We start from the raw sequence: 24847 nt of genomic DNA, 5'->3' as shown, positions 1-24847 counted from the left end.
CGGCAGAGAGAAAAAGTAGCAGCAACTAAAATATGAAGTTATTAAAACCAGAAACCAAAATGTTTGCAGGGAGAAGAGCCTCACATTCTCCACCAGTTGTTGTTTTCCATTCCAGCAGCAGTTAACAGTCTAATTGATTACGCCGACCCCTATTTTCTAACTGCAGTCTCTTCATTGATCAAGTTACTGCCGCCGCCGCCGCTCGGCTCTCTCGGAGTGATTCCCCTCGTCATTATCGCCCGAGAAGAGGAGCACTTCTCCCCCGTGGCCTCAAATACAACTTTAATGCAAAAACCCTCAGTCAGCTGCTCAAACTCTGACCCGCGCCTTCACGTCTAGATTTAAAAAGCAAGTGGTGATTTAACCAGAAGCCAGTTTGGAACCGATGCTCAACTTTGGTGTCATGGGCCGTGATTCCATCAACGTGTTTTGTGCTAGTTTTGAAGTGTCGCATCAGAGAAGGCTGATGGAAACAGTCAAGTTTGAAAAAGATGGTGTTTCCTTTGCACTGGATTAGTTAATGTGCTTAACTGGGAGATGAAAACACCTTTTTCTGAATAATAACTTTTAAGATACTTCCGCTCCGACTGGGATGAAAACATCGTCTCGTCTTCTCTCCACACAGATCTGATGTAACCTTCTCAATACATGAAACAAACACGTTTAAATGTTTCTCCCTGCTTCAGGTTCACCGACACTCTTTCTTTGGCGTGCTCTTCTTCTGCAGGTATGAAGTTTTTTTCTGACGCGAGCTTTGGTGCCACCTACTTGCACAACAGTGGCAGAAGGAAACCAGGAATCGTTCGCATTTTCATTCGTCAGTTTTCTCAAAACTTGTATGTATTTGCAACACGTTTAGATGGAAACTGGACGACAGTCAACATTATGAAATGAGCTCTGTAAGTGAATTGATTGAGGAGGGGAGAAGGATTCCCCGTCTGAGTTCGGGGCTCTGAAAACTATCAATATGACGTCATCATTGTGATATGAGACTGTATATCGTCTTCTCCTGTTGTGATGTCATTTTCTGACCTCACCAGACTGCTCTACTTTACCCACTCAGTCAAAATATCCACATAATGCTGATTTTCCCTCCCAGTCCTAGCATGTTTTCGGTGCTTTTTCAGGAGATTGAAAATATCCTGACACGTGTCCTGTATCACAATATAGCCTGAAGCTATCACAACATTATTTTAAGCTCGTTTTTATCCCGGCACTGTTTGAGAGGCTTTGACATCAAGTGGTCCAAAGTACAGGAAATGACTTGCAGTCAGAAATATAGCACCGCTGACGCTATCAGTGACTCTTATTGATGGTTCTCTGAGATACCACAATGGAGAATACCCTTTGTTCTTTTGTTCTCGTACAGTTTCCAATACAGCGGCCGCACACCCACACCAGCAGCAGCCTCACATGTTCTGCTACTTTACCTTGAAATCAATTTCACGTTGGGTTACAGTGTGTGTGTGTGTGTGACGGTGTGTGTCCTCCAGCAGAGGTCATAACCTCTACCTGCTGACTGTGTGTCCTTTCCTAAATTAAAAGACTGCTGCATCACATTACATACAGCACACACACACACACACACGCAGCACATCGTATTACCTATATAAGGCAAAGCTATCGCAGCTCGCGCAGAGAAACTCAATAGGCTTTTAACATTCATTTAGCCCCGAACGGCAGGGGCTGACTTAAGCTATACCAACTGGATCTGATAGCACATGCAGAAGAAGGACGAGGCGAGGCGGCAGAGATGGATCGAGGCTGACTTGATGTAGAGGTGGGCAGAGAGACGAAGAGAGAGTATACAGGACGGCTGAGGAGGGAGAAACGGCTAAATATATAACGAGTAGGTTCAAAAAAAAGAAAAAAAAAGAAAAGAAAAGAGAGAGAGAGAGAGAGAGCTGAAGGGGATAGCTGTGCTGGGGGTGTAGATCAATTCAACACACGATCACAGAGCCAATAAAAGCAACTGTAAACAGTCCGACGGGGTAGATTTCTCTCCAGCTTTTACTGCATTGTAACGCTGCTTTTCTTAGGCTCCACTGGCTGCAGTGTGGGCAGCTTGGCGAGCTGAATTTTTTCCCACAGCCTCTTTTAGCCTTTCTGTACATCCTCGCCTACAACAGGTCTAGTTTTTTTTCCCAGTTTGTTGGCTCACTTTCATTCTGATTCCAGCATGCGTATAGCTGTGTTCAAGGGGCTGGAGAGGCCCGTTAGCACCCGCAGCAAACTTCCAAGCTGCCATCATATGAAAAGATCCGGGAGTCGCGATGAAAATGCTGCCGCTCGCTCGCAGCGGTATATATTCGACAGCGGTTTGAGAACTCGCCAAATTCAATTTAATTTGGGGTTTACTGCCCGCCTCGGGTGTGGAGAGGGAGAGGGAGAGGGAGAGGGAGGGGGTGATTGGGATGGAGGGAGGGAGACAGGTAAAAGGTAGAGGGGAGATTGAGAGTAATCGCGGGAGATAAACGGACATCTATAAACGCACCGCGACTGCAGGGAGAGGCCGGGTGGTAAAACAAACATCCTCGTATTAGACCGACCCTCGCTCATTCCGACTCCAGATCAGGACTGAACATAACTCAAAGACGTGGTGTGTGTGTGTGTGTGTGTGTGCGTGCAGCTCGGCTATCAGATCAATATCAGCTCGTCTTCAAGGAAAAACGAGAGACGTGGACGAGCGGGGATTAAAGTGAGGATTTGCGTGCAGCATCAATACAAGCTGATACTTATGTCAGGGATGGAGTGATATGTTTGGATTTATAGATAATGATTATTAGTCATGTATTAGTTAAACTTCGACCAGTTTATTCAGTGTTGATAAGCTGATACTGCACTGATACAGCTATAATGTATATTATACAACATACGCTTGAGTAAAAGTAAAGATATCATGTTGAAATATCACGTTGGGAAAAGTGGAAGCCGCCCATAAACACACAAATAGCTAAAGTAAATTATACATATATTTACATGTGTGTATGAACTATATACCGTTCAAATATCAGTCTGCATCAGACCCAAAGAAACTAGTAACTAAAGCTGACAAACACAATGCAGTATACTGAATACTGTCAGCGATAATCCGCTGATCCCTGATATAAACACAGCGTGATTGATGAATGCATAAGCCCGGTGGAGGTCAAGCGAGGTGCGAAGGTCGCGTTTGTTTGCTGTGAACCGCAGGACGTAAACACTCGAAGGTCGCGACACTCAGGTCGAACGCTCGGAAGCGACATCATCCGCCGGAGGTCAACACTTGTCACACATTTCTCATAATCTCATGATTACTGTAAGCACGGTGACAAGTTCATTTCGATTCCAGCTGGAACCTCCGTCACCTCCAAGTCTCCTTCCGTGCTACGTATCGTGACTATTGATGGAGGACGAACATCTAAGAGCACCATCCATTTGAGACGGTTTGATTCTCCTTGACATCGGGTTGATGGTCAGCTGACATTTTTTGAGGGATGGCTGACGGGAAGCATTTTTTTTTTTCCTCAGTTAGGATCAAAATACGAGAAGCCCGCGTGCTGCAATCTATCAGAACCGTCGTGAAAATGCATTTCCCGCCGTCTTCTGTGGTGAATTAAACATCTGGATACCCTTTAAATGTTGCCCTTTATCCTTCAGATGGAAACGCGCCACCGACACAACGCTGTCGGAACGTTAAAAAAATGAAATGACTGTTTTTGTGGCATCAAAATGACAAAAGGGTACAAATTCCTTCTTGCGCTGATAAGAGTTAATACCACTCACTGGAGCCCGGCTTAGCTTCCCATTACTCAGGCATATGGTGGATATTTTTTTTGCTGATTTATCATTGCCACAGGCTTTCAGCGGATCTTAAAATAAACGGCTAAGACGCTGCGAGCCTCGGAAATCGCCAGATGTACAGTAACTTTCGCATCAAGCTGCTTATTAAGTCTCCGTGTTTTCTCATGGTCACGGCTTAGAAACGGAGATCCATGCAAGCGTTTTTTTGTCGCAAGCTCTCCTCCCGTCCTCGCCTTTTCTCTCCTCTCTCCCCAGATGCCTTTTTAGAGTTGTCATTGGAGAGTGACCTGCATTATCTATCTCCGAGTCGCCCTCCTCAGCTCTCACTCTTTCTCCGTCTGAATGGAGATTTAGATAAGAGAGTCTGAGCTGCGAGAGAGCAGCCGCTGAATACCAAGAGACACGCCGGAGTAGAAGAGAGCGAAGGCCAGTGAGGAGCAGAGAGTCAGGGCCAGACTCACCGAGCCATTTGCACTTTGTTTCAGACTCCTCCGGCGGCGAGAGAGGTTACAGTTATTTATCAAACCAGACGACCGGGCTCATTGTGCAGCGTGAGTGGCATCTACCTCTGCTTCGACTTTCTCCCCTTTTCAAACATTTGCATGCGAGGGAGGATTGTGCAAACAACAGGAGGATATATCACAACGGCCACCGTGCTGTCAGCTGGATTCAAGTGAGGTTGTGGTGGTCGGTTCCTTCTGTAGACCTGTAGACGGTGGGTGGAGGAAAAGGTACATTCAGTATATTTAGTATAAGTTATGTCTACTAAATATACAGGCCAGAGGCAACAGTGTAAAACCTGATATCTGACGACTTCATTACACATGAATTTTGGGGATTACTGGAGATACACAAGTCATCATTACTGAGGTGGCGTTCATTCGTTCAGTCATCCCCAGAGAATGACTGGAATAATCCTGAATACCTAAAAAAAAAAACATCACCAAATCATATTTTTTTAGAAGTGAAGCTGATCTGTTATGACTAAATGCAGCTCCTGATAGATTAAGCTAGCTCAACAAGCTTCATTTCCTTGCTAACTCGTCGTTAAACAGTCTTAATTCGAACTCTGTGGAAACAAAGCAAAACCAGTTGGGTTCCAACTCTGATTCGGTCAAAATAAACCCTTAAATCACCGGGTTAGATGTGACATTTTCCCCCGCCGCCTGTTTTGTCGTTGCCGCTGGCGCTTTCGCTCGTGCTGTCTGCTCAGCGGGTGTGTAGATGTGCTGCTGGGCTAACTCATTGAGTATCTCGGCCTTTCATCGAGTGGCGACTCGTACTCAACCTCACCAATAAATAGAACAAAATGGCAAACATTTGGCCGAGAAAAACAACAACAACAACAACAACAACAACGCTGCCGCGGTCTCAGCCGGTCGCTGAAAGCAGAGATATTCATCCAATGGCCAAACGTGTGTGTGTGTGTGTGTGTGTGTGTGTGTGTGTTAAGGAGCTGTTTTCATCTGCCTGATTCTGCATACGACACACACACACACACACATTCACACAGTCCACAATTTAAAATGTCCCCAAGGTGATCGATGAGGTGGTGATGGAAATGTCATCTGGTGCTAATACATTTATCATCGCTCATCCAGCCTCATGAATTTCTCCCTTTGGTTTTCAATCATTTTTGCTCTTTTACCACGAGACCATTTGAATGCGGTGATTCATAAGACTGCCAGCAGTTTTCTCTGAGGAGGCAGAGCGAGCGTGCAGGCATCCAGCGCTCTGACCGGACTCGTTAATTAGCGGGCGGGACAATGATAGCCTGTGTTTACATGAAGCCCGCGTGATGGGTTGGTAAATAAAGAGCCGGGAGAGGCGGCGATCTTTAATCAGCCAATCGTCACGGAGAAAGCTAATTCCTACGTAGCCGATAAGTCCTCGTCGTGATTGAGTATTTCTTTGGGAAAGTTTTAACATAATGAGTCTCGCTCTGTAATTCAGATATAACTGTACAGTTTTTGTCACCCGCTGCAATTTGGTACTCCAAGAACTAAGCATAGACTTTTTCACTGTCGGGTTATAAACCATGAAGGTTGGAGAACTAATATGTCGGAGCGCGTCGAAGCGATGAAAGTGTCTTGTCAGTATTTGCATCAAGACACCAGCGAGAGTCGCCCGACACGCTCATGTCCTCTAGAGTGCGACTCGTTTTCTGTCCAAACCCGACCGAGTCCGAGAGAGTCCTAACCGAGCCCTGCTCAAACTCAACGTTCTGTCCTGTACGTCCAAAGATTCACGACATGACGTGTAGAAACTACCAGTTCACGCCAACGCGACCAGATGAAATGTGTGTCACCTGAATTGAAATGACTCTCTGTTACTCTCCGTGCTAGCTTTTTTATAGCTGAATGTAAAAAATATGAGTAAACACACACACACACTAATACAAGAATGTAATATACAACAGATATGCCCCAATATCAAGAGTGATGCTGCCATACGTATTACCTAAAATCCAACATATGATTATTACATACATACAACCTTGTATATATGGAGATTCATACATTTCTGTGCATATATGCATAGTTTGTATATTACACATTCATGCAAACACTATCAATAATGACATATGGCATATAGTATGTGCTGAAATATGTCATTTACATACATACACTTACATATTTGTATGGACTAGACATATTTCAACATATGAAATTGCTCAAAATTCAAGCATGTTTCATATATATGTACATATTACATAAATACATAAGGATTCCATATCTGTACTTATATAACATTTGTGTAGTGACTTGTTACAGTTGCATTTCTAGTCTGTGTGTTCTAGTCTGTGTGTTTGGTGTTCATGCTCTAACAGGGTCGCAGATGATCGTTTGAGCTGATGTACATGATAACAATGTCGCTATAAATAAGATGCATCGTGGGCTGGAACAGTTTGTGTGCCTCGCTGACTCTTGCTGGAGGACACAGAGAAGCACAAAGCATGCTTTTCCCCTTTCCAGGCTTTGAGCGTGCATCGCGTCCTGCGCTCGGAAGTTCTTTCTAGCCACACTCAACCAAGCGGGTGCACAGGGGAAAAAAAAAAATGAAAACGAGCATCTGTAAGGCTGGATATTCCAGAGATCACGGTGACGCGTTCTCTCCTAAACATGTAAATGAGCTTTTCACTTTATCTCTCGTCATGAATACGTGACCCGGCGTGAGCAGCAGCGGGGCAGCAGTCCCATCTGATTGTGGGATTTATATTTCAGACGTGAGCTTGCTCTGAAAAAAAAAAAAAAAAAAGAGACTTCAAAAAGTAAAAATCACACTGCCAAAGTGTGGAGATACAGTTCTGAGGGATGGTTGCATCTTGGTGTGGGTGTGGATTCGTGTGTGTAACCTGCTGGCTGGACTGCTCGATGAGTAAGAGAGCGTGTCACACAATAACAAACTATCTAAATGAAAATCACCGACAAGTGAGGCGAGTCATAACTGAGCGTGCGCGTACATGCATAAGCGAGCAAGCCATGCGGGACTGAATATGTAAAAAGCGTATTTATTTCCTCTCCCCGCTCGTTCTATCTCTCCCTCCCTCCTTATCCATCATCTATCTCTTCCCTCGCAGCCTATCCCTCCTCCCCGCCCTGTCAGCTAAATGACTGCCGCTCGTTCCTCTCTTGTCTCTCTAAGTCAACAAGCCAACTAGAATATATATCTCTTCCCTCGGTCGCGTCGTCAGCAACGCACACCGTCATTATCAGTGCGAGCACTCACCGTCTTTGTGTCTGGGATGTGCGGTGAAGTTAGTGTGTGGCTTTTGTATATGTATGCGAGTGTGTGTGCTCGAATGTATTTGCTTGAAAATGCACCGCGCGATGCATTATGTGCATTTATGTTGGTATGTAAATGTGTGCTGGCGTATGCGTGTATGAGTACGCATGTGAATCTGAGTGTGTGTGTGTTTGTAGGAGCCAGCATACAGTGTGTGTGTGTGTGTGTGTGTTTGTATCTAGAAGGCTGTGCAGGAAAGCTGCTGCCTCCCAGCTTCAGATGTTCGCCGTCCTCTTCTTCTTCTTCTTCTTGTACTTCTTTCTCCGTCCCCTCTCTCTGTCTCTCCATCAGCTTTCATCTAAGGCACAAAAAACATTTTACAAAAAAAAGATTCTGTAGCCGGTTCCTTCTGTCTCCTCTTGTTGTCACACAATTCACATTGCTGTAGAGGCAAATGGTGACACGGGACGCAGTGATGTCGCTCTGGAGTCGGCAGCAAAAAACATATCGGTCTTTTTGTTTGGAGCTGAAATCTGAATATCGACATAGCGGCCAGTATAGAGATGTTTGTGGGAATGATGCTTCGATTGTGGGTATCACACACTTGTGATCAGGACGTGTAGCAGAGGCAGGATATTAACAATAAGCTATGTAGGGAAACAGTAATCTGCACTGTGGATTTAACTACCACCCACGCATTATAATCTGCACATATATAATACAGATATATCTTTGATGCCAATATCGACCAAGCGATACATCAGTTGGACACAAATGTCAATCATTTGCTGTTTTCAGCTCCTTATGTGAGGATTCGCTGCTTTCCTTTGTCATTTCTGACAGCGGATGAAGAGTCTTTGGGTTTTCGGGCCGTTGGTTGTACAAAAGAAGCAATTTGAAGACATCACTTTGGCTTTCTAGGAAATTGCGAAAATGGATTTTATCCATTTGATTCCTAGTCTGCGTCAAACTTCGATAAAATTATGGGTGCGACTTCCAGAGTGTCCTGTCATTTAACCAGAACCAGTGTTTTTCTCCGCGGTAACAGGACACTAATCCTTTTTTTCTTAGAGCGACTGGTACGACATTATCTGGTGAATATGTCCGACAGTATTATTATTGCGTAGCCCTCTTAGCTAACTGACTAAAACCCTGAAAGTGCTGCTGGTGTTTCTGTTCTTATGGTGCTTTACGAGTTCTGCTGAGCGCCGGTTATATCACCCATAATCTTTTCTCCTGTAACCTCCCAAGTGACCTCCCCAGGACACTGAACAATCAACCAGTTCATTGTGAAAACGATCACTGGTTGCCGCTTTAACAGCCGCGTTTAACGAACGAGTCTGAAGTCCAGCACATCTCATCAAATGCTAACGTTCTATTCCACCAGCTTCATGTACCCGTCTTGATATCTCTACCGGTGAGTCCAAACTGTGTTACCACATGCCGTCTTTGCCGAGCTAAAGTTGAAGTTTTTAGTTTCTTTATTTTATCTGTGCAGCGGTAAAGAGGGGAAGGAGAAATTACCGCAATCAAATGTGGAGAAAATGAATATACAAGATGCAAATGACGACTAGTTTCTTCGGATGAGAACCTCGAGGGGCCAATAAAAGCTTCTCACTTAAAGCAGTGAAGACGTCTGAGGCGGTGGGACTGCTGAGGGTGAAGTCTTCAGAGTTTTAAATTACCTCACTGCCTTTTTTAAAAAACAAAAACAAAAAAAAACCACGGGCAGCGTTTTGTAAATGAGCAACATCGCCTCCTCCGGGGACGGAGCAGAATTAAGGAAGAAATCAATGTGGGGAAATAAAACCAGCAACAATTTACAAGAAACATCAGCAAAAGACAATACAGATGGCTCACAGACACAGCGCAATGCTTTGAAATAATTCCCTGCGCGCCACAGACTCGAGACGTAATCACAGAGTCTAGACAGTAAAATCAGATCACAGGAGCATCGCGCCGGTTTGCCGCCGTACCACGACACATCATCAACTAGCAGCGATGGAAATCAGCCAAGCTTGTGTTACCACCCTGTCAGAGGTGTGTGTGTTTTATATTTGAGCTGAATAACATCTCGCAGTATGGAGGTTCGTTTCGTCAGACACTTTGTAGAACAAATCAATTAGCGGCTCTGTAGGAGGAGGCAGTGACGAAGACAATCAAACTCTCCCAGCCGCTGGACGTCCTCCATCTCGCCTTCGGTCGCTCAAACTCGGCTTTAAAAAGACGCACGGCATCGACGTGTCTGCCGGCGACCTTACGCCCACGCCTGCCTGCTGCTCACACATTCTGCACATTTAGCTTTCAAGTGAGTGCAGCTCACTTCAGAGGTGCATTTAAAAATATCCATCACATCGTCTGTGTAGTCGCAAGACTTTGTGTTAAGTGATACTGGAATTTAAGTTCTGGTGGTAAATGTGAATCTCGTGATGAAACCTGTACTGTACTGAAGAACAATGTTGAGGCATTTTATACGAGTGTTTCTGTTTTCCACAACTTTGTACTTCCATTTTACTACATGATGGAGGCAAATATTGTACTTTTCACTCCACCATATTTATGAGATAACTTTAGTTACTAGTTACTTTGTAGATTGCATCAGAACCAAAGAAGAAGAAAAAAAACTGATTTTGAAAAAACTGAAAAATGCTGAATATCAGAGCTGATATCAGCTACCAATCAGCTGCTCCCAAGTATACAGTATATACATACATGTACACTTATTACCAGAAAAGGACTTGGACATGTGTACATCTAACTTCAGATACTTTAAGACTGGATACATGAACAATATTCAAGTGCTATCCAGTCTTAAAGGGAGACTTTCACTTCTTTAATGTTTCAACCAAAATCTTTATTTTTATCCCAGTATGACTATTGGATAGTTTATACACCACTGATTAATTGATTAGTTGTCCGGTGAGTGATTAGTCAATCACAGTTTACATTATTCATCAAGTAAACACCTTAGCGTTCAATTCCACTTTGTCCTAGTCATTAAAGATTTAACTGTTGGTCGGACGAAAGAAGCAATCTGCAGCCCTAATCTTAATAATATGGGAGGAAGTTGAGTCATCAGCTGTCCTCGCATCTGCGTGGCTTTGACTTTTTTATAGATTTCGCACTGCCGAGGGGGAAAAAACTGAAAACTTAGAACGATTTAAAGGCTGCGTTCATGTTCAGTCGCAAGCTATTGTTGGGCTTTAAAATCTCAGTTATTTGACCTTCCTCGCTATAAGTCGATTTCCAAATAGAATAATGAAAATGAAGTTTTCAAGGGTGGACGGAAAGTTCTCGCTTAACCACTCGGGGTGGAATAAAAAAATCACCCTGACTTCTATCTTCCAGGCTTATCTAACCACCCAGAGTTATTTCAGAGAATCTGACAGAGAAGCAGGCTTATATTTTCAGATGAGGAAGTGGAAAAATACATGAGCTGTCTAGAGCAAATGTTGTAGGAGGAGCGCTATTGTGGGTGCAGGACGTCTGAGCACGAAGATAAAAAAAAAATATATATATATATAGGCCTATAGTTACCAGCCAATCCCCTGCAAAGTAACTGCCCGCCAATTGCACCTGCATCTCCTGTGTAGCATTTTATTTTAGACTCAGCAATGAGTCAGACGAGGATGTGAGAGGAGGAGGAGGAGGAGGAGGAGGAGGAGGAGGTGGGTAGTCAGAGGAGGACGCTCGCCTGCAGATAAAATATATGAAAGTGAAATGTGCACCAAAAATAAGTTTAAAGAGTGCAGATGAAGAAGGGACGCATAGTTAAATACAGGAGCTGGTTATTGTACAGCCTGCTGCCAAACTTAGACGGAGCTCATATGTATTCCCGACCGACCGCTCGGCCACATGCTGACGTTGCTGACCCCTTTTTTTTGGTACGTGATGAACATGGAAATCAAGCAGGGAAATTTAAAGGATAAGTTCACCCCAAAAAATGCAAATCCAGTCATTATCTACTCACACCCCTGCTGACGGAAAGTCCGGCGGAGTTTCGTACTCCACGGAGCATTTCTGTCGTTATGGGAGTGAGTAGATAATGACCGCTTTTTCATTTTTGGGGTGATATCATCCTTTAAGCAACTCGCGATACGCGTGCGCACGGACCGATACCTGGTAACACTTCGCTAGCTTGTATACACTCGTACGATGAAATGCGCTTGTGTGTGTGTGTGTGTGTGTGTGTTTGTCTATGCGCCTGTGCACCTGTGAATGCATACTGGCGCGTGGATAATACTGACACAGCTGGGATCCACCAGTCCTTGCCAGCCAATATGTGTGTGTGAGAGAGAGAGGGAGAATGTGTGTGTGTGTGTGTGTGTGTGTGTGTGTAGCTACCAGCTGTGCCCACTGTGCTGATCCTCAAAGCTGCTATCACATTCTGCTTGCATCATTTCACCGCAGTCATACTGAGAACATCAAACTCGTGAACACATGCTCCCAGTTACAAGCCCATATTCACTCTTACTCTCATGCATATAATCACTTTCGCACATAAACACCCAGCCAGTGACATGAGACGCTGTGATTACATATAGGTGGTTTTGAGCCACTTAAAGCTATCGAACGTATGTTTTTTAGAAATGGGATTTTTTTTTTTTTTTTGCGCGGTCACCCTTCGTCTGATAGAAGGAGGCCACACACGATAGAAAGATTTTCTCATTTTCAGATCAGATGGTGCATATTCAGTCAGCGTTGGAGAGGACAGCCCCTCGATGACGAGTGCCTCTCGGTAACCAACAGGTCTGCAGAAGCCAAAGTGCTTCTTGAACTCCGGGTCAGGAATATCTTCAGGGCACCTCGGATGTAGCTAAGTTTCCCCGTGTAAAGGTCATCTGTTATACTGCCCTATAAACCCGGAGAGCAGTAGCTGTGCCAGGAGTAAAAAAATGGCCTCGAACTTTATCTCCAGCCCAGACAAACTAATAGCGCTCGCTGTTTGCCTTTACAGGGCTGCACAAAACTTGGCTCTCCTCCAGTTTCGGTGGTAACGCCGAGGCTCCAATTGGCCGCTATCATGGGATAAAACCCGAGCATCTTGATTTGGAAACTGGATGAAACACCGGATTTTAATCCGAGGGAGTGTAATGTGTTTGGATAGAGCTCAGCTAGAGGGCTATAATCAGAATAATTATTCTGGTCTCACTCCAGCTTCGGGGCCTTTTAGCTAATGACAGACACAACACTAATGGCTGCGTTTCAATCTGTCTATTTGCATGTGTGCACGAGATGTGTGTGCGCAACCGTGTGTTTTAGCGCGCACGCCGTATTTGCACACAAGTCCCAAAAAATCTCTCCCCCTCCCTCAACAAAAAAAGGAAAAAAAAAATCTGATTATTTTCTGCAGTGATGGGTAGCTAAGCTGAGAGATGATGACTGTCTGTATCCTGAGATGACCTTGTTCCCGGCAGCTGCGGCCAATATCATATCGTACCTGCCTTTGTTGAACAAGCGGAGAACAGAACTCGTGCAACAACACATCATGATACAACAGAAATATTCAATTTCTCGCATTATGAAATGAAAACTGAGCTGTAAGTGCCGGCGTGCTGCCTCTGGGTGCTTCCTGCACAGTTGTGTGAGAGAGAGAGGGGGAGAGAGGCACAGAGCGAGGGATGTGCAGCGCTTTCGATGTATGGATCGGCGCCGCGCTCTAAACAGCCCGAATGGGCCGAGCTATCGGTTCACCCAGGGCCGTGCTGGAGTGCAGCCATACATCATAACATCGTTCAAATGTTTTTACTTTCGATTGTTATTTATTGCCGAAAACCCCCAAAAAAATAAAAAATAAGATTGGAACGAAGAAAATCGCTCCTCAGATATGAACGTAATTCATCAAAATAAATCAATGAAAAAGTATTATCACTTTCTTGGAGGCGCGCGGTGAAACATGTACGCAACAGAGCTGTCGGCAGCTGACTCCCGATCAATAGGCCTTTTATTCATGCACTGCACATTTCACACGAGCAGCGATTCAGACGGCGCTTTATAGTATCGACAGTGTTGTCTCGGGGTCCCTCACAATACCGCAACATGGCGAAATCCATTTTCCCTCACATAACGAGCTGTCATTTTCTGGTTGGAATGAGCTCAATCGTCTCCGCATACAAAGCAGGCAGGTTTAGCCGCGGAGTGATAACGACGATAGCACAATAGTGATTGGGGGACGATTCCACGGCGACACCGCTCACATCACACACAATGATGATTAGCGCGGGGGCTTCAGTTTTTTGGCTGGCGAGCAACATGTGCCGCGTCAGCACGTGTTGCTACGGATAGTCTGATGAAAATCCAATTTTTCTTCTTTAACAAGGTGAAAGGAGCCGCCGGTTGTTAGCATACAAAGCAGGCTGATCTGCTACATGACGATGATGACAGCATGATGATGATTGGGGTTACCCTTGAGGGGATATTACCAACGCTGAATAACAATGATTTGTTATAAGCGCTCCGCCGATGATGAAAGTGTTCGTGACAGGTTTACGCCGAAAACCATGACGGCGCTGTAAATTATGATTGCACTTCTGCCGTCGCTTCCTTCCTAATGCACACAAGTTAACACGTTCCTCTCGTTAATTAGATATTTAGAAACGGGAAACGTGGCACTCGTTGTTCCGTAAAGCCTTTTGGGTTTTGCACGTGGCGCAAATATCACGATATTAACAAGTCTCCGTGGTTTTATTAAACCGTTTGAGTCTGACGGCAAACATCATTTCCCAGGAAACGCCGAACAGGATCTAAAGCAATTAAACGCAACCGTTAATTCAACGTGTGTAAAATCTCACGTGTTGGAGGTCACGCTGGAAACGTCTCAGGTGCCGTCGCGTGAAGCGTCTCAAAACTTTAAGTCGCAAAACGTGTCAAAATCTTCATCCTATTCCGCTGCTGGTGTGGAAAAAGAAATAAAACACATTTAATTTCTTGCCAGAGTCTTTTCAGCTAAAGCTACTGGCTCTGATCTTTAGTTACTGCAAAAAAAAAAAAAAAAATGGATGGGAGGTTAATTATTGCAGAGTCTCGGTCCTCGGAGCTGTGTGATCTCTCGCTGCACATTTATAAAGATGTGGATAAAAGAAATGTGGCACAGAGGATAAAGGCAGTTTTTTTTTTTTTGGCCTTTTGATATTTAGCCATCACGTCGTTATGAAATCGCTCCCTCGCACTATTTTTTTCCCCCGTCTCTTCACTCATGTACCATCACACCCACATAATTACCAGATGGAAAGGGAACACATTCAGTAAAATAAAAAAAAATCTTACGTTACTAAGCTGCTTTCTTCTGTTATTTTAGCCTTATTCACCCGGTGAAAGCCGGCACAAATTACACATTTCCACTGCAGCGGCGCCACGCTTCACACTCACACAGGGGAGCTGCTCTGTACAGCCACTCAGCACCGCCGCAGAACCTGTAACCGCTCCACCGGGACAGGGCCCGGGTTAAGTAGCTTGCTCAAGGGCTTCTCGCTGGTAGTTACCGATGGAGGTGAGCGCACGTCCTGTTCATCACGCCGCCCAGACACAACCTCAGGTGATCTGGGGGTGAAAACATAAAGGCAGCGGCTTACAAATGTCCTCAAAAGCCATTTCTAAAAGTTCAGTAATCTTCAGGCTCTGACCCGGACTTTGAATGAAAAACCCTCAGCTAGCTACCTCGGTTTCAGTCAGTGCGGTGTGCGTGTGCTGCTCCAGACGCTTGACACATGTCCCGAAGGAAGAGGTCAAAGTCTGTCATTAAGTACCTGCCACAATGCTGATGGGAAAGTCCAGAGAAGTTTTGCAGTTGGTGAAACATTTCTGGTTCTTCACAGCAAAGCAGTACTGCAGCTTTTTCCTAAACTACTGCAGTGGATGGGGACCTTTTTTAAAAATGTAAGAAGTGTCTGGAAACCCTGGAACCCAAACAGATTTCAAGAGGTTATTTGGACCCGTTTCAAAGAAGAAATATTAATCTAACACGGACGAGATGTAACGATCCATCTGCTTCAGTCGCTTTGCTGTGAAGCTCCAGAAACGTTTCCTGGACTACAAAACGTTCCATCTGCATGAAGGTGATTAGAAAATGCCTGAACTTTCACTTTTGGGTGAAATTATCCTTTAACGTCAGCGACATATTGCTGCACACAGACGTTTTCGTTTCGTGACATTTGCTTTCATAGCAACAGCGAGGCGACCGTTGCATAACAGCGGCCGGTTATTTAAAGCCGATGTTTACCCGGCCGACTCTCCAGTTAGAGACGCGGTCCCGTAAAAACGAAGCGCCTCGGTTGCCTGAAGTGTCCTCGAGCACACTTCACCGTACCCCTGCCCATATTTGAAGTCCCACTGTGTGCACTGGAAGCGGGAACACATTAGCCGTCCTCATGTATGTAAATAATAGACGAGGTGAAAGACAGGACACCTTGGACCGCGACGCCGCGGTTACACAACCGCTAAAGAAAAAGTGTGTTTGCAGCCCCTGAGCTTCATTCCACCGCGAGTGAACTGGTAACACCACTCTCGCCACAGAACACTGAATCAAAAGTACTTTAAAAACAACCCGGACCATTCATCTCTGTGAAATAATACGTCAAGCGGTGCCACACACATGTTTTTTTTCTTCTGCGTTTCTTAATAGTTTCGGAGCAATAATGCATCAGGAGCACGGGCTGAATCACACGTGTCATGATCGAATCTCATCTTGTCACGATGGCTGCTCATTAAAAAGAGATGGAGCCACACCACCTCTGTTCCAAGACTAACATTTAATATTTAAAGCTAGATTTGTTTTGCTGCGACCTCTGGTTGAGACAGACAGCATTTTAAAGAGACTTTATAATGCATCAAAGTTGCAATCTTTGTTTTTTTTTTGGTCTTATTTTCTGTCGTCCCTGAGCGATGCAAACTGTAAGAAAATCAGGAATGTATAACTATACCAGTACCGACTATATCAACAAATGAACGAACAAAAAAAAACTTTTACTCACTCCAAAACTGTGTTTCTGAAATGCAGTAAATTTGAGAAGACAGCGAACGCAGCGTGAACACGGTTTGCAAAGTCCCAGATCTCTGCTGGAGCCCTCGCCCCGCTGCTGCTGCTGTCTTTGTTGATGCAGTTAATGGCCTGCAAACATTTTTTTTAAACCTAGAAATCTATCACCAGAGGTTGAGAAAGGAGGTTTGGAAACACTATCTGACAGCTTCACACGTGTTCAGAGGCTTGTTTGGGAATTTGCTGATGTTTTAAAAATTCGCATGAGACACTTTTTTTCTTTCTGTGATAACGAGACACGCTTGTACATTCAATTATGAGACATGACGTATCCAATTACGGCGTGATCACATAATGTACGATGTCTTTGAACCCTTTTCTCCACAATAAACACGACTTCCGACGTGTGATCAATCTAAACTCCGCTCTCCTCCTTCTCTCAGGCAGATCTGTGTCGCCGTGCAGAGGAGAAAACCCTCGACGTCTTCGTCCCCAGTAATGAGCTAAAGGTGCGTTCTGCCGTTTTTCTTCTTCTTTTCCTGTGTGTGTTTGTGTGTGTGGAATCAAAGGAGCTGTGGATCGGCGCCGACACATCAGGCGCCACCAGCCTGTTTAGCATTCTGTTAAACCGGTTGCGTCTCTTCTCAGAGAGATGGCGAGCGGCTCAGAGTGATTAGTCGAAGTGCACTGTTTTCTCCCTGAGAGCTTTATCTCGAATTCTTTGACTCGCTCTTTCTTTGCTTTGTGCTTTCATGATATTTCGTTGTTTGTCCTCGCTTCCTGTCTTCCTAATGGCATTTCTCTGTTCCCGCCTCCGTCTCTCTGCACTGATCTCTGTCCTTCACGGTTAATAGACAATTTTCCTGCATTGTTTAGCTCGTGTTTGCCTGCAGCAGCTTGTTAAAGGGGACTTGTAAGAATGCATATTTAACATGATCTCATGCCTGAAAAATGTAGCTTACAACCCATTTGCCCTCTGGGCACGCGTACCCAAAGTCACCGTATCGCACACCTCACATCTCCCATACTAAGCATTTTTTTTCCTGTTCGCCTGGAAAAAAAAAGAAAAAAAAAGTTGAATAGATTAAAGGCAGATCTAATCGATCCTGAGTGTGCTTATCAGTGGCTGGCAGGCTGACGAGCCGATTTCAGAACAGCACATTGTAATCCTTCAACTGCAGGCTGGAAACGGGAAAAAGACAAATAGGTACGAACTACTCACAGAGAGCCGAACAGACAGGGAAAACAAATCACTGTGTGTTTTCATTAAAGGCCAGCATGCAGGACTGAGAGGGATCAAGTGGCGGAAAATTCATATATTTTATATTATGTTTACATTTGTGTATAAACACCTTAAGACAAGAATCACGTGTTCCCAGGGACGATCACTAAAGATGGCTCGTTTGCGAAACGAATCAGTTCGTAGGAACGACTCTTTAACGTGAACAAACTGACCTGAGTCCACGTTTCAGAGCCAGAGAGACTGAGAGCCAGCCAATCGTACGCTGAGTCTAGGGCACAGTCGTCTAATTTTAGCCAATGAGAAACAGGAAAGCAAAGGAACTGTTTACATGAAAAAAAACAAAAAAACAAAAAAAAAGTTCATTTCGTTCGCAGCTCATCGTTCTCGGTCAGTCACCTTTGGCTTTCCTTCAATACATGTCAATTTAATGTCAAGGTGAATATACACATTATCCACTGTTAACATGAAGTTGCAGGTATGTGTTTGCCTTCAACTTCAGTGTTACGTTGACCGTTAGCACGATCGTTTGAGAACGAAGAGCTGAGAACTATGGATTACATGATTCACCACTGAACGACGTTGTGCCAGAAACGTGACTGAACGAACGGACGATTCTTCCTGCCGAACTGACCGACGGGAACTGAATCTCGACATCGAAGGATGAAATCCACCTCTGGTGATCACAGTTGTGGTCGCTGAGAGGAATTTGAGTGATGAGGAAAACTTTAATCAAACAGTTATTAACAACAACACAGTAGATCAGGACGGTCTCTGGCCACCAAAGGGGAAAGTGAGATGAGTTGTACAGCCCATGACGCCACTAAATCTGACACACTGGACTCACCGGGACACTACAGACGAGTCCATTATTACACAATGTGTTCAAGCACCGCAGACTGAAATCCATATCATGATTAGGGTGCTTATATTACTCATTTCAAACACACGACTACAATGAGTGTCAGTCGCTGTCTATATATTGGTCACAACTGACTTTTTATTAACCAAGCATCACACCGGCCAATGAGCGCCAATCACACCAGACTCCAGATATATTGAACTACAATAAATCAGTATGCTGTGTGCATTAGAGTAATTACAATCTAGATTAAACGCACGGGCGCGTTATCTGTCGTCTCCTGCCACCTATCAATCCATCCCGTTCACCAACAGCATGTGTCCAATTAATCCCGCGTCTGTCCCGAGGTGTAAATAATGTTCTCCCGTCCAGCCGTCAATAGATGTTGTGGAAACAGCGTCTCCGTGGGTTTAAAGACACCGATAAGGAGTATCAGTAATCGCGGGCTTAAGTGTTTGTCCTTTAAAAGCTCACATCAGCGAGACGTAAACCAAGACTTGAACTCTTCCTCCGTCTGGATTAAACTCTGAGGTCGCCCGCGGGGACGTCTCCTCATCGAGATCTATTGATCCCCGCTCGTTACTTATTATGATTCTCGGTTTTCAAAAGGGGCTTTGGCGAGGCCGTGCGCTGATTGGATGTTTAACCTTTTGACCTCCAAGCCGAGATCTGAGCGCACATCCCCATAATAGGCCGCATTCATCCGGATGACCTCTTCTGTCGCCGCGACAACTCAGCGGCAGGCGAGACCGACAAAGACATCCTGTGTGTGTGTGTGTGTGTGTGTGTGTGTGTGTGTGTGTGTGTGCAGAACGAGATAGAAATGGAACAAAAGTGCTTATCTGAACCGGTCTCAGGTCACATCACCCCTCCCTCTCTCCTCCCTCCTCTCTCAGATTAGCACCTTCTCCTTTTCGCTGCCAAAAGAAAGCAACAAATTCATCGTCCTGTGTGTGTGTGTGTGTGTGTGTGTGTGTGTGTGTGCGTGCATGTGGCCGCCCCGGGGCTATGTTCCTCAGTTATTTCAGTGAATAGCAAGTTCACACACACACACACACACACACACACAGTGACAGCAGGAGGACATTAGGACAAGCATCCATTCTCTCTGTTCGTTTTGTTGTGTTTCCATGATACGAGGAGAAAGTTTCCAAATTACGCTCCATTTTCGGCGCGCGGGCACCTTCCGAGCACAGAGCTCTGCCTCGGCCAAAGGCTCCGGGCTCGGTAGAATTAATCCTGTCTGGCGGCGGCGCTGAAAAACTTTAGCCGCAATCCTCGGCACGCCAACTCCAGGTTCAGCGAGACACACTTGTCATCGCAGTAGTTACAGGAAAAAATGTCAAGAGCGAGTCCACAACTCTCTCAGACGGAAGAAGCTCCTCCTCCTGCTGCTGCATTTCCACGGCCGGCTTTGTTTGCATGCACACCGCGTACGCAGCGTAAATCATTTGACTTGCGTGCATCATGTTAACTACAGCAAATGTAAATGCTTGCAGCGGCGTCGTCGCGAGATCAAGTGTAGCTGCAGCGCAACGATTTCCAAAATGAGATACTGAAGTGAGAATTCCCCTGAAACGATTGTGTGCTTCTGCCAACAGCAAACACCAAACCGCATCAAAAAAGCCCGGCGTTTTGATCTCCTAATGATCTGATACTCGGCGTGTAAGACGCTTGTGCCTCAAAAAGTGGGTCAGCCGGGTCACAATCGCTCTCTCTCTCTCAGCACATGTGCCTCGTTACTTGTGCGTTTGTTTGTAGTGGATTCCAAGTCTGGAGCACAACGATTGTTGTAGAGGACGTTATTAATCAGTCGCGGGGCTTCGCTGATCAGGCGTTGATTGTGTAAGCGGGAGAAAAAACACGATTTGGGGACCCTTAGTTGCGATGACAGCAAGTTGATAGATGTTTTTAAAAAGGAGGCTTTTGCTCTTAAAAGATGTGTTCGATTGAAAAAGTCTTTAAATTACAAAAACGTCAAAAACCAGCCAGAGATCAAGCTCCGTTTAATGTCACGCCGTCACGTTGGGAATTGTTTTCTCAACCTAAAGAGAAATGTCTGGCATTTGCAAAAAAAACGTGGCCGTGAATGTTAACACAACAAGCAGAACATGCGCGGTGCAGCAGTTTCCTGTATATGATTAACACATGAAGTCGGTGGAGGGTGCAACGCGGGACACGATAAGCTTCTTTTTTTTTTTATTTTCCTCGAGAGCAGAACTTGGAGTAGGAAAATGTCGCTAAAACTCGTTAACTATCAGACTCATATATCTTTAAAAAATGTGACACTGATGGGTGTCTGGCGGGAAAGATAAGGAGCCGGAATTAGAGAGGAGACGAGTCCTTCTGAGGGGATTTACACAAACACACACGGTGTGAGTTTTAATGCCCTCTACCAGTATTGATTACCCGGCAGTCTGACTGATTGAGGTCTCGATATAGAAAAGCACACATCAATAAAAAAAAAATACTCCGAGAAAAACCTGGGGAGAGTTTTGAAGACGCTGCCCTTTTCCCACCCAGCTTCACACACACACACACACACACACACACATTCTGAACAGCTTCCACGTGATTAAATTATTCTCGAAGTCCAGCGAGCCGCTCCGGTGACAGTCAGTTAAAAACCCTCCAAAAAAACCGCCCGAGCTCTCCGACTGATACGAGGCCGTTTCTCTTTGAAGCTGTTACGAACTGAATTTACATGTCAGGGGTTGAAAAGCAGGCAGGTAAAAAAGCTAAATTAAACCAAATGAAATGGAAAAAAATAAAAACCTTGACCACTTCTGATCTTTTCGGCACGAACGCAAATCCGGCCGACCGTTCTGATTCCACCTGCTCGCGTGCGATTGGTCCGCTCGTAACTTAATTAGAGATTCTGGTTGTTTTTCCACAGCTGCACTCACCCTCATCCCCCCCCACATCCATCATCCGACGCCGTCCTACTGGGATATCGGATGTTTATTGCTTGTGTGCTCGTGTTTGTTGCAATAAAAACTTGACAGTGCGCGCGATTAATTAGCTGCGGAGGCTCATTAGCACCTGTTGATTGTCGGTCCACTTAAATGACAAAAAAAGGGGCTGTTTTTTGTTGATTTCTTTTAAGTTGCAGACAGGCCGATCCGTTGGTCGGCGGTGACGGGTGGATGAATCATCAGAAAAGTGGCGAGAGGCTACGAAAGCGGGCATCTTTGAAAAACATCAATCTTTTAATGGAGCCTTCTCGGATAAAAACGGCCGCCCTCTCTCGCCTGCTCGAGCTGCCATCACTTCTCCGGGATCATTCGAGGGTTACAGAGGCGCGTCACTACAAATGCCGTCTGGACGCCCGACGGTGGCTTTGATGCGTCCGCGGATGCCTTTTGTAATATTTGCAATGCGGCGGTTTAAAGCTTACACTACTCTTGCACTCAGCCTTCTTTTTTTTTTCCGGCCGTTCTGAATAAGAGCATCAGCTTAATGCCTCAAACCGAGCGTGGAGAACGTTACATCAGAAGTTTGTCAAAGACGGACTCGTTTTAGCTTTGGATCACTCTCGGCTGCACACAAATTCCAAAGTGCGGGCGGCGCAGTCGTCTGTATGCGAGCGATGACGGACGTATTGTGTGGAGTGACACTCACAAAATGGCACAATTGCAGTCTCATTTCAAGAAACATCTACCCTGTTAGAGAGCCAACCCTGGTATTATATAAAAAAAAAAAAACTACGACTGAATGTCACTGACATTTTTCCGATTGATGCCCTGGGCACCTTCGGAGATTGGCCAATTAAAATGGCAGCTTGAAAAATATGAACTCTAATACCCGGCAATCTTGAAATGCCACGCCAGAAAACACTTTGTAACCACAAAGAAGAGGAAGGAAAAAACGCCTCGCAGACGAGCTCGATCGGCTGCCGTTTGGATTTCTTCGTGAAACTTGTGTCACTTCCTGTGGGCAGAGAAGTGAATCAGGTTGTGCTGATCTAATATCTTCCCTCGCGTTTTGATTTTGGTTGCACGAAATCCGACCTCTGAAGAGAATCTACCTGACAACCGGACTTTCATTCGGCAAACTGGGTGACCCAGCTACGTCCACGTCTACGCTGCAGCCTGATTTCGGCTGCGCAGGTGACGGCGCGAGCTTCGGGAACAGTGACGAGATCTTCGGTGACGATGTTTAATTTGAGAGCTTAAGGGGAGAAAATGGCATTTTCTGAATGGAGGGAAATTGCTTTTTCGGAGGCACAAGATGCGGAGTTATCCTCCAATATGAGATTACAGGTTTGGCTTGATCAACCGAGCCACAAAGCCACCTGCACTGGATTTTTATAAGAAGTAGAAAAACCAATAATTTGTGACCCAAATATTTGTTTTTATTGCTTTTTTAAAAAACATAGCTGAACCATCACACGCGGAAGTCTAGATAGACTTTCCTTCTCTCACAAATTTGTATTCTTTATTTAATTTCAAAGATTAGACGACAGCGTTCTTCCTTCTTCCAACACGCAGACCTTTCATGGATTTCATTTTAATTCTCCTCTGCTCTGCGTTGGCCTTTATCTGCAGCGCTGTGCTCTGAATTTGTATTCGCCGCTCTGTTCCTTCACGTTCGGCTCCTCTTGGCTCTTTTCCCCGTTCTGCATCTCATCGCGCAGTTTTGCTCTGTTTCTGCCTTCTTTTTCTGTCCATACGCGCCGCTCTGTTCCGCGTGCGGGAAATCAAATGTAAATATCCTATAAGCATCATCAGGCAGCTCGGAGCCCTGCTGAGCAACAAGGAATACAAAAAAAGAGAGAGCGAGAGAGAGAGAAAGGGAAAGGAAGATAAAGAATGAGCAGATAAATGTGTTTGCGCTGAGATTACCATGCATCATAAACCCATAAACCCCCTGCGAGGGAGGGGGAGAGATGGAGAACCGGCCGACGGAGGGGGATTCAACAAGGGGACGGACATGAAGGGGAGCAGAAAGAAGGGATGCAGGCTGAGAGCAGGAAAACAAAGAGAGTTGAGAGGGAAGGGAAACGTGAGGATCAGGAGGGAACAGGGAGAATGTCAGAAGGCAGAGAATCTGAAATACCGACAGATACAGAGAGAGAAAAAAACAAATGTAAGCTCCCGGGGATTAACTCTCTCATTTCTCTATGGGGAAGAAAGGGAAAAAAAAGAGGATTTCCACCTCCTATCCTCTCAGCCTCCCCTTGATATCTCTCTCTCTCTCTCGCTTTCTCTCTCTCTGTCTCATATTCTAATATCTTTAGTCTGTATTCATCGTGTCGGAACAGACTCGCTGAGCTCACAGCGCTAACCTAGCTGGACACAAATCCCTCGCTCTGGCTCTTTTTTTTCCCTCCGCGTCAGCGGATCGATTAAAGTTGATCAACATCATCACCCGTTATTTGTTTCTTCTCCTCGTAATTCCACTTGTTTGTTCGGGACTTGAAGGCAGCATAAATCCCTTTTACCTGCTTCTTTTCTCCTCCATCTGCCGCCGTTTTTTTTGGCAGCTGCGTGACTGTTGCGCGGGGCCAATAACACACAACAGCGCTCATCATTGTTGCGGTCGGTTTAACGAGCTTTGCTAATAAGACGAATGAGCTTCCTGCTGATCGGTTAATGGCGCATTCGCTGGCCCCTCAGCAGCGTAGTAATTCACGGTTTTCTCATAAAAAAAAAACACTGAAATGAAGGTTGATTTAAGCACGGGTGCCAGATCGGGGGTTTTACAGCAGCAGTGTTCTGGCACGGCAACACGTTCAACAGATTATAGAGTTTCTCCCGTTAAAACTCCCTCGTTGATTTGTTTGTTTTGGCTGATTTTAAAGCAAGTTTGTTTGACTGCGTTTAAATCTTGAACATCTGACGTGCTACTGCTCACTTGCTTGCGACACGATTTTTAAGAGTGTTCATGCAGTTCTTTAATAAAATAGGTGATGTTTCAGTGCGACCATATTTAAAGGGAAGCTTTCTGTGACTTTCTGCGAGTTGTTGTTTTTTTTGCAGCGTTCATGGTTGAGCTCGGTTTGGATCCTCTTGTCCAGAAACGGTTCCTACATGTGTGGGGATCGCGGCGCTTTCACACGGGATAGAAGATAAACAGATTCACAGCTGTAGTGTGAAACAGGTTTTAAAGTGAATCTCAAGCCTCTGCAGCAGCGTCTCACGTTACCCTCCTCGCCTCCTGGTCCTCGTCTTCCCTTCGCTCCAGCTCTCCGTAGAGGAATCCGCTGCATACTTCCTCTGTTCTTCTTCTTCTTCGTCTTCTTCTTCATATCTTTATTCTT

The 24847-nt window shown here is 45.1% G+C and overlaps 1 protein-coding gene across 1 annotated transcript in view; it reads left to right on the top strand.

The window, feature by feature from the left end:
* The window catches only part of cdh11 (cadherin 11, type 2, OB-cadherin (osteoblast)), a 96215-nt gene that overhangs the window by 26019 nt on the left and 45349 nt on the right, over positions 1-24847 (top strand). Inside the window, exon 2 of the mRNA XM_030441807.1 lies at positions 16927-16992. The gene's annotated coding sequence lies outside the window, so the exon portion shown is untranslated. The remainder of the gene's footprint in view (positions 1-16926; positions 16993-24847) is intronic.

Source organism: Sparus aurata, chromosome 15 (assembly GCF_900880675.1).
Source record: "Sparus aurata chromosome 15, fSpaAur1.1, whole genome shotgun sequence".
Classification (NCBI taxonomy): Eukaryota; Metazoa; Chordata; class Actinopteri; order Spariformes; family Sparidae; genus Sparus; species Sparus aurata.
This window is presented reverse-complemented; position numbering and strand designations above follow the sequence as displayed.